General features: G+C 39.5%; 1 protein-coding gene and 1 pseudogene across 2 annotated transcripts in view; one reads left to right on the top strand and one right to left on the bottom strand.

The window, feature by feature from the left end:
• ABHD17B (abhydrolase domain containing 17B, depalmitoylase) overlaps positions 1 to 9,964 on the top strand; it is a 50,783-nt gene that overhangs the window by 17,060 nt on the left and 23,759 nt on the right. The gene's annotated exons all lie outside the window — the stretch shown is intronic.
• LOC110584322 lies at positions 2,464 to 5,216 on the bottom strand (annotated as a pseudogene).

The raw sequence follows: 9,964 nt of genomic DNA, 5'->3' as shown, positions 1-9,964 counted from the left end.
TGTACTGATGACAATAATCTGTACGTAGGAATCAGTCCAGATGTGTTTTTCCCTAGCAACTTGTCTGAAACCATATAATGGTGTGCATTTTTCTTTGAGAGGGTCTATCTAATCATTTTCTAGAAAGTATGTTTTTATATGAAGAACATAGTGTCTTTGTGAAACTGTGAAATAAAATTGTTTCACCTGAGGGGGGAAAAAAAGTTTATATCTCAGAACTGGCCTAGTGGAAGAACCTGTTATTTTGAGAATTAATGTTTATTACATATATGCATATTTGACCACTTTCATTTTCAGCCTATTCTATAAGACAGCAGAATGTCGTTATAACAAGGAAGGCAATTGAAATTTCTTTTCTTTCAAAAAGGAGTCTTTGGACAAAATGTTAAAAGTAGAAGGTAAACAAGGAAAAAGGTAACTTTCAGAGAAAGGAAAGGTTAGAGACTCCGGGAGCGCCTGGGTGGCTCAGTCAATTAAGCATCTGCCTTCAGCTCAGGCCATGATCCTGGGGTCCTGGGATTGAGCCCTGAGTCAGGCTCCCTGCTCAGCGGGGAGTCTGATTCTCACTCTCCCTGGCCCTCTGCCCCCCACCCCCCAGCTGGTGCTCTCTCACACTCTGCCCGCTCTCTCTCTCAAATTACAGAAATCTTTAAAAAGAAAGAAAGATTAGACTCTGGATATATTTAATAAGAGGAAAACCCAAAAATCCAAAGAACATTTTGGAAGGAGTAAATTATTATTTTGTTTCCATTCTATTTAGACATTCACTCTATTAATCCTTCTTAGCTACTTTATATTTACATTCAAAATTAAGAAGCCTATATGCTAGAATGTAATTTAAGTGCCATTGAACTCAAGCCTTTGATGTTAGAGATAAGGAGGCTGAGATTCAGGGGGAATGACTTCCCTAATGTCACGGAGCTAGTTGGTATCAGAATAGGGACTAGAATCCACCTTTTCTGATTCGTATACCAGGGTTCTTTATACTATACCACAGACCAGTTAATGATTTTTTTTTTTTTTTTTTTTTTTTAAGGCAGGAGGAGGACACCGGGGTGGCTCAGTTGATTAAGCATCTTCCTTCAGCTCAGGTCATGATCCTGGGGTCCTGGGATTGAGCCCTGAGTCAGGCTCCCTGCTCAGCGGAGAGCCTGCTTCTCCCTCTGCCTGCCTGCCACTTCCCCTACTTGTGCGCACGCGGTTTCTCTCTCTCTCTCTCTCTCTCTCTCTCTCTCTGTCTCTCTCTCTCTCCCTCCCTCCCTCTCCCTCTCTCCAAATAAAATCCTTTAAAAAGGCCGGAGGATGAAACCTGATACATTGTTACATTTAGACAGTACTCAGTGTTTATACTTTTATATGTTCTTCTGCTTTTTAAAATAAATGATTGTTGACATTTCTTCCTCACTTGTGACAAGAGGCTAATGATTTTATCCAGTTCTTGCACATTGTTATTGCCTTGGTTTTATGGCTTAGGAAGTAATTTCTCTGCTAGATGATTTCATATCATGTATAACAAGATTACAAGAAGTTAATATGGAGCAGTTAAAGCCCTCTAAGGCAACTGTTATTAATTTTATAACTTATTGGAGCTGCTGCTTAGAGAAAGAGAGCTGCAGCTTTTCTTAGATTAATCTTTAGGTAATAAGGGCAAATGAATCTATTAGCATTAATTGGCACTTAAAATTATTTCTAGTTAAAAATTCATGTGTCTCCTATGAAACACCTAAAAGTTTTCTTTTCTTTTTTTTTTTAAATTTTTTTTTTTTTAAGATTTTATTTATTTATTTGAGAGAGAGAATGAGAGACAGAGAGCATGAGAGGGAGGAGGGTCAGAGGGAGAAGCAGACTCCCTGCCAAGCAGGGAGCCCGATGCGGGACTCGATCCCGGGACTCCAGGATCATGACCTGAGCCGAAGGCAGTCACTTAACCAACTGAGCCACCCAGGCGCCCGAAACACCTAAAAGTTTTCTTATTGTTCCCTGCTTCTTTGTGTAAGTCTACTAGTAGACATCCCAAGCCTTATTTTATTCTAAGATGTTTTCCATATAATCAGCCCCAAAGCTGCTGGAAGAGATATATATACAACATTCCTAACCTAATTCAATTTCTTCAGCTCAGAAAAAGCACCCCCCCCCCTTTTTTTTTTAAGATTTTATTTATTTGACAGAGAGAGACACAGCAAGAGAGGGAACACAAGCGGGGGGGAGGGGCAGGGAGAGAAGCAGGCTTCCCGCCGAGCAGGGAGCCTGATGCGGTGCTCGATCCCAGGACTCTGGGATCATGACCTGAGCCGAAGGCAGACACTTAACGACTGAGCCACCCAGGCGCCCCAAAAAAGCACCCTTTCTGTACCAACATGAAAAATGTGTACATGGAGTTAATCAATTTTCTCTATGCTAGTTTTCTTTTTTCTTTCCATTTGACTTTTTTTGTTGTTTTTTTTTTAATAGTCTTTAATTCATTTATTTTTCTTGTGTAAAGTATGTGGTGGCCACAGCAGGAGCCTGAGTCCTCTATATGGAGAGTCTGGTGTGGGTTATTATAAGATGGTCAGTGAATTCCTTTTTTTTTTTTCTTTTAAGATTTTATTTATTCATTTGAGAGAGACAGGCAGAAAGAGCACAAGCCAGGGGGAGAGGCAAAGGGAGAGGCAGACTCCCCGCTGAGCCAGGAGCCCAATGTGGGGCTCCATCCCAGGACCTGGAGATCATGACCTGAGCTGAAAGCAGACACCTAACCATCTGAGCCTCCCAGGCGCCCTGGTCAGTGAATTCCTGATATGGAGATTCAGTGAATGCAGTCTGTTTCCAGAGTCGGGGTGAGCTAGCTGTAAGTCTTGGGAATGGCGACACAAGTGGCCTCGGTGAAGTAGCCCAGGGTGGCAGTGCAGTCCCTGGCTGAGAGGGGCAGTCGTCTCTACCGACCCCCGTCAGCAGCTTCTCGGGCACAGGGGCTGAGGCAAGGCCAGTGCCCCTGGGGTCAGGGGTGAGGCGCCCCAGCACAGAGCCACAGCGGCTGGTCACCTTGCATGGGACAGTGGGGGGCTTGCCGTTCTTATTCCCCAAGTAGCCTTACCACACTGATTGATGGAAAGTTTATCTGGGATCATGGCCCCACGGATGGCAGTGGCGACCTCTTTGGACCACTTAACACCCAGACCGCCTTTTCCATTGTCATCTCCGATGGCAACAAATACCTTGAACCTGGTCCACTGGCCAGCACAGATCTGCTTTTTGCACCAGCATAGTCTTCAAAACCTCATCTTTGAGGGATGCCCCCAGGAAAAGTCAATGATCTCAGATTCCTGGATGGGCAGGGAGAAGAAACAGATCTCCTCCAGGGACTTGATCTTCATGTCCTTGACCAGGCGTCCCAGCTTGATGACAGAGATCCACTCCTTGTCCTTGGCCTTGCCTCTGCAAGCTCTGCAGTCTCCGCCCACTCCAACCACCACCACTGCCACCCCGACCCTGGATGCTGCTGCAGAGTCTGCCACCGCGGCCTCCCATTCCAGGGCCCTCCTGCCATTTGGTGTTTTTTTCTGAGAAGAAGGATATTTGCCTTTTAAAAGGTGGGGGGAGAGTGATAGTCTCTTGTCCTGAGGAAGGGGTTTGTATATGTCTTTTAGGAAGAGAAACATATATTCCTGTTTCTACAGTTATTAGTATGATAACTTTAGTATCTTTTTACAGATCTTCTATGAAAAGCTGGTAGCCTTATCTCGCATCTCATTAGATTAACAGTCTAAAATTCTAACCCTCTCCTCTCCCCAGTATCTGTAAATCTAATTTTTTTAAAGATTTTATTTATTTATATCAGAGTGAGCAAGAGAGAGAACATGATCAGGGCCAGAGAAGCAGATCCCCCTGCTGAGCAGGGAGCCCCACGCAGGACCTGAGCCAAAGGCAGACGCTTAACAGACTGAACCACCGAGGCGCCCCTGTAAATCTATTTTTTAGAAGTATAATGTCTTGACCAAGTTCTCTGGAACCTCCACTGGGTAAGTGCTAGAACTAGAGATATTCCTTAATGCACAGGTAAAGGCATATCCCCAAGCCAAGAATAAGAAGTCTGCTACTAGAATTGTAATCTGGTTTGTGTGCAGTGTATTCTAAAGTACAAAGTAGCCTAGATCTGAGAATATTAATCATATAGAAGTGAATTTTGGGACAGAATCAAAGTGTAGGTAGGTTAACATCCAGGTTGATTTCTTCTGTGGCAGAAAAAACTCAGTGCGACATTGGATATAACCCATCTTTACCACAAATCAGATAGGTGTGAAAGAGATGAGTTCTTAGGGCTTTGCAAATACATCTACAAAAGTTCAAATGCTGTAGTTGTTTTAGATTGGGTACATGGTAAGACTTAAGAAGCATAAAATAAGTATGTTACAGAAATCTTAACCTGAGAACTTCCAGATTTTTGAGATTGTTTTTAGGTCACTTTGTTAGTAAATATTTTGGATCCTTCTTCTAAAAACTTTATACATATAGTTTGAGGGGCCATAGGACTATAGATATTCTTAATAGTGGTGGTATTTTGGATAGTTTTCAGGTTTGACCCCAAGCTGACAAAACACTGATTTTGCATGAAATTGATTAAATAGTACCTAGCTCAGAACCATCCAGATAAGGGTTTGTCCAATGTCAAATCTGAAATCAATGTATCACAGTATGTTAACCTGATACATTGCCACTTAGGGTAGAATAAGAAATAATAAGCAATTCGTTAGGCATTAGAATATTGACAAGATGGTACCATAGAGGCTGAAGGACTTGATACATTCCTCAGATTGCCCAGAATGCAAAGAAAGGTAATGTAGTACTTTTCTACCTTACAGATCAATATTGGCTTATAGCAAAAATACTTCAAGTTCCTAAAACTATGTATTTCAATTTTTCAAAAAATTGAAATGTAAACATTACCTGCAATTCTCTAAACTTAAAAAATATTGGACATTTTATATTTGTAGTACTTTGAATCATCACTAAAAAATTCAGTTTCCACTCTATTATTTAAAGGTATCTTCTAAAAGTATGGAAATGTATATGAAGGGCCCAAGAACTCCTGTTTCAAGAAGCTAGGCTTCCTGGGCTTAAAAATGTTTCTTCCTTGTTGTATAATTAACCAACTGAACTACTTTGTAAATTACCAACTATTTATTAACCCCAAGGATGTATCTGTCCTTACTGTTTTGAACCTTATCACAGGTCATCGTTCATTGCATATACTTAATATTCAAGTATGCCTACTTCTAGCAATGGCTGCCACACAGAAGTAACTCAGAAGCCCATGTTAGCTCAGCTTAAGTTTGTAAAACAAAACAAATCAAATACTATTGTCACTAACTTTTCACATTGAAGAATCTAAATTTGCAGGCTTGAAATTTTGGTAAGTTATGAAAGCCAAGCTCCTGTTTATTTATAAAAATATAATTACATATAGCTAGGTCTTTTAAAACCTTCACAAATATTAACCTTATTTGATCTTTATAACACCCCTGTAAAATAGATGCCATTATCATCCCCCTGGCCCAATTTACAGAAGAAACAGAGAAGTTTAAATTTCCCAAGATGACAAATATAGTAAAGCTAGGATTCATATTCAGCAGTTTGGGCCCAGAGTTCATGCTCTTAATAGTGGAGTTAAAATTAGTGTTTGAGATGGGGTGCCTGGGTGGCTTAGTCGGTTAAATGTCAGACTTGATTTTAGTTCAGATCATGATCTAAGGTGGTGGGATTGAGCCCCGTGTGGGGCTCCGCACCCAGCATGGAGCCTGCTTGCAATTCTCGCTCTAACCCCCAAACACACACGCACCCACAGCTGTGTGCCTGTGCACTCGTTCTCTCAATAAATAAATGCGTGAGAATGAAGAATGAAGTGTTTTGCTATGATGTGAATGTAGAGAGTATAAAGAGTCCAGTGGAAGAAGAAAAAGATGAAAGAGCTTCCCATTTCATATACAAAAAAAAAACAAAAATTAAATTTAAAAAAATCTAAGAGTGGATGAAGAAAATAAAGGTGAGATAGTTGTTCAGAATGAGAGCATATGTAGCTGAGGAAAGAGGAAGGAAGTGGTTTTGGCCGTCGGATGGCAAAAAATAAGTAAAATCTGAACTGGTATCTGTATATTCACAGCTTTACTGCTCTCTTGTGAAGTTGAGGTCACATTTTTAGAAAGGCAAATTTTATTACATAGAAGTGATGTATTTCATTGAACTTCAAATGTGTAAAGATTCTAGGAAGTCTTCGGATATATGCTTCAATATTATCAAATTTATATTTTAAAAAGTATGCCTGAAATGGACCACCAAACTGTTCTCAAAGGTGGCATCATTTTGCAGTAACACCTACACTACCAACCCATGGGGATTTGTCATTTGGATTAACTTTGATATGTTAATGTAAGCGATAGTCCCATGGGATGCTGATGAGTGGCACTGAATCTAGAAATCAATTTGGGAAGAACTTTGAGTTTTTGTTGAACAAAGAACTTGAAATCTTTGAGTGTTTGTATTTCTGAACAAGGTATTCCTATTTACATCTTTTTTTAAAATCCTATTTTCTATTTTTAATGTATAGAAATGCAGTGTGTTTTTGTGTACTGACTTAGTATGTGACAACTTTGTAAATTCTTACTCTTTCATTGCTTTTTCTTCATTTACTCCACTGGCCAGGATTCCAGCACACTGTCCATGACCATGTAAGCTCAAGGTCTTAATGGTGAAATATTGACAGTATTCTTTCTTGAAGTATAATTTTTCGTACCGAATTTTTATGGATGTACTTTAGAGATTAAGGAAATTTCCTTCATTTTTTACCTAAAGATTTTTTTTATGATCTCCATTGTCTCTTGCTATTCTGTCCCTCTATTTTAACTCTTTTTAAAAATGCTTATGGTCAATTATACCTCAATAAAGCATTTTTTAAAAAGCAAAAACTCTTCTGTAGTAGCTGTTCCAATGAAATAAAAAATGGATGATGTTTCACAAAACAGTGCTGCCTACTGCACAGAAACTGCTAACATAATGAGTCTTAATTAAGCAATGCCTGATCTATAGTAGACTTTTGGAGTTTATAGATTTACCATTCAGTGTCAGCTACTAGAGGACAGGCGAAGAGGTCTGTCCTTGCAGTGCTGGGTAATGGGAATACTGCCTATTTCAGAGGGTCACTTTGAGAATGAAGTAAAGACCTGAATGAAGCAAGACCTAACACATCCGAAATTCAAACTGAGACGTTGTTTGTTGCAAGAAAGAGTAAGAACTGAGGTCCTATCAGCCATTAGTAACAGAATTCTACCTCCAAGCCTTAAATGTGGAGTTGAATGATTTGTTTCTGAAAGCTTGGCAGCCTCCCTGGGGTACGTCCTAGCATGGAAATGGAGATGGAATTGGTATTAGTCGTACATAAACCAACTTGGGATTTGAGCCAGTTTGGAGCCCTTGGATATTATTCAGCCTTTAAAGGGAAGGAAGTTCTAACACATGCTACAACATGATAAACAAGAAGATATTATACTGAGTGGAACAGTCCACCCTCAAGGACAAATAGTATATAATTCCACTTTTATGAGGTACCTAAAGTAGCCAAATTAATAGAGACAAAACTAGAATAGTGGTTGCCAGAGGCTAGGGGAAGGAAGGAATGAGGAGTCATTGATTAAATGGGTGGGTAGAGAGTTCCAGATGGGAAAGATGAAAGTTCTGGAGAAGATTGGTGGGTGATAATTGCACAACAATGTAAATGTACTTAATGCCACAGAATTATACACTTAAAGATGCTTAAAATGATAAATGTAATGCATATTTTGCCACAATTTTTAAAACTAAGCATTGTTTCCCTGTGGAGATAAAAAGAAATCATTTTTTTTTAAAGATTTTATTTATTTATTTATTTATTTGACAGAACACAAGCAGGGGGAGAGGGAGAAGCAGGCTCCCCACTGAGCAGAACAGGGAGCCCCGTGTGGGGCTCAATCCCAGGACTCTGGGATCGTGACCTGAGCCCAAGGCAGACACTTAACCAACTGAGCCACCCAGGCACCCCAGAAATCATTCATTTTGGAAAGTAGAGCTGTGAGAAACAATCTCTCTCATGCCCTCACAAACACCTGCACTCTCCTCCAACTTATTACCTGCCCCCCCCATTACAACTTATTAACTATAACTTGCCTAATATAAGTTAGTATGCTTGTTGAGGTGCTTTGTTTTTAGTGTTGGGGGGAAGCTTTGAGAATCTCTGAAGTTTTTCAAATTATAAATTTCTTTATTCTTTTACATGCTGTAGAATATTGAGTGAATCAGAAGTGTATGAGAATTTAAAAGTATCTTAGTCATAAAGTTGCAGAACTAGAAGAAACTTTAATATCTAGTTCAAATTTCTCATTTTATTGAAAAGGAACATTATGTATAAAGAGACTGACTTTCCTAAAGTCACCAACTTTTTGGTAGTAAAACTAGAACTGAAAGCCAGGTCATACAATTCTTAGCTTAGTGGTTTCTGGCCTATCCTATACTCAGTGGAAGAATTTACTGGTTAGAAGTACTAATTGCATTATTAGATGAAATAGGTAAAGCTGTATGTGTTCGTGAGTATTTGTAAAGTATCTTCTTTTGCCACTGAACATAATAAAAGACACTTGTTTGTGTCAGGCTGAGGTGGATGGGTGTGTGTGTGTGTAGGGTGTATGTGAGAGATTTAGACTTGAGTCTGATTCTCACATAGTCTATTCCTAGAAATCCTCTTTATTTTACTAGTAAATATGAACAGTCATTGAAGAAGCAATCCTACAGCATGAAAATCCAAGGTGAACAAAGAGAGGAACAAACATCCAAAAAACACAGATGGACAGAACAACAAAAATTTGTCTTCAATTCTAAGAGAGATCTGAGAGGATATTATTCCCATAAACTAAAACAGTCCTAATGTTAAAAGTGATTCTAGGGACGCCTGGGTGTCTCAGTCGGTTAAGCAGCTGACTTTTTTTTTTTTTTTTTAAGATTTATTTATTTGACAGAGAGACAGCAAGAGAGGGAACACAAGCAGGGGGAGTGGGAGAGGGAGAAGCAGGCTTCCTGCCGAGCAGAGAGCCTGATGTGGGGCTTGATCCCAGGACTCTGGGATCATGACCTGAGCTGAAAGCAGACGCTTAATGACTGAGCCACCCAGGTGCCCCAAATCTTTTAAAAATAAAAATAAAAGTGATTCTGCACTCTAGAACACCAAAGTAATGATCTGTAAGATAAACCATAAGAAATTTCCTAGAGCATAGAGCTGAAAGAGATGGGGAAAAGGAGAGAAATTTATACGTATAATGGATAATCTTAGGATTCCTAAATAGGAATTCCTGATGGAACAGAGAAGGCAGAAAGGAAGTTAAAAAAAAAAAAAAATAGAAGAAAAATTCTCTGAGTTGAAGAAAGTCCTGGGCACCTGGGTGGCTCAGTTGGTTAAGCGACTGCCTTCGGCTCAGGTCATGATCCTGGAGTCCCGGGATCGAGTTCCGCATCGGGCTCCCTGCTCAGCGGGGAGTCTGCTTCTCCCTCTGACCCTCCTCCCTCTCGTGCTCTCTGTCTCTCATTCTCTCTCTCACAAATAAATAAATAAAATCTTTAAAAAAAAAAAAGAAAGAAAGTCCTGGGACTTTTGATCAAAAGGACCTGTTCAAAACAAATAGTATAGATATAAAATAACACACATGTTGATTTCAGAGCTAAAGACAAAGGAAAATCTCATAAATTTCTTGTGGGAAAGAGATGGGAATCACTTCAAAAAACAAAAATCAAGTAGGTATTAGACATCACCATAGGATGGGATGCTAGAAGATGTGGGTGAATGATTTAAATTTTGAGGGAAAGTGTTAAAAACAACCTATAATTCTGAAGCATGCCTAGTTTGTCCTAGGTATGAAACTAAAATAAAAACTTTGTGAAAGCATGGATAAAAATATGGTTTACTTTA

Source organism: Neomonachus schauinslandi, chromosome 13 (genome assembly GCF_002201575.2).
Source record: "Neomonachus schauinslandi chromosome 13, ASM220157v2, whole genome shotgun sequence".
In the NCBI taxonomy this organism is placed as follows: domain Eukaryota; kingdom Metazoa; phylum Chordata; class Mammalia; order Carnivora; family Phocidae; genus Neomonachus; species Neomonachus schauinslandi.
Note: the sequence above shows the minus strand (reverse complement) of the source record. Positions and strands in the feature narration are given on the sequence as shown.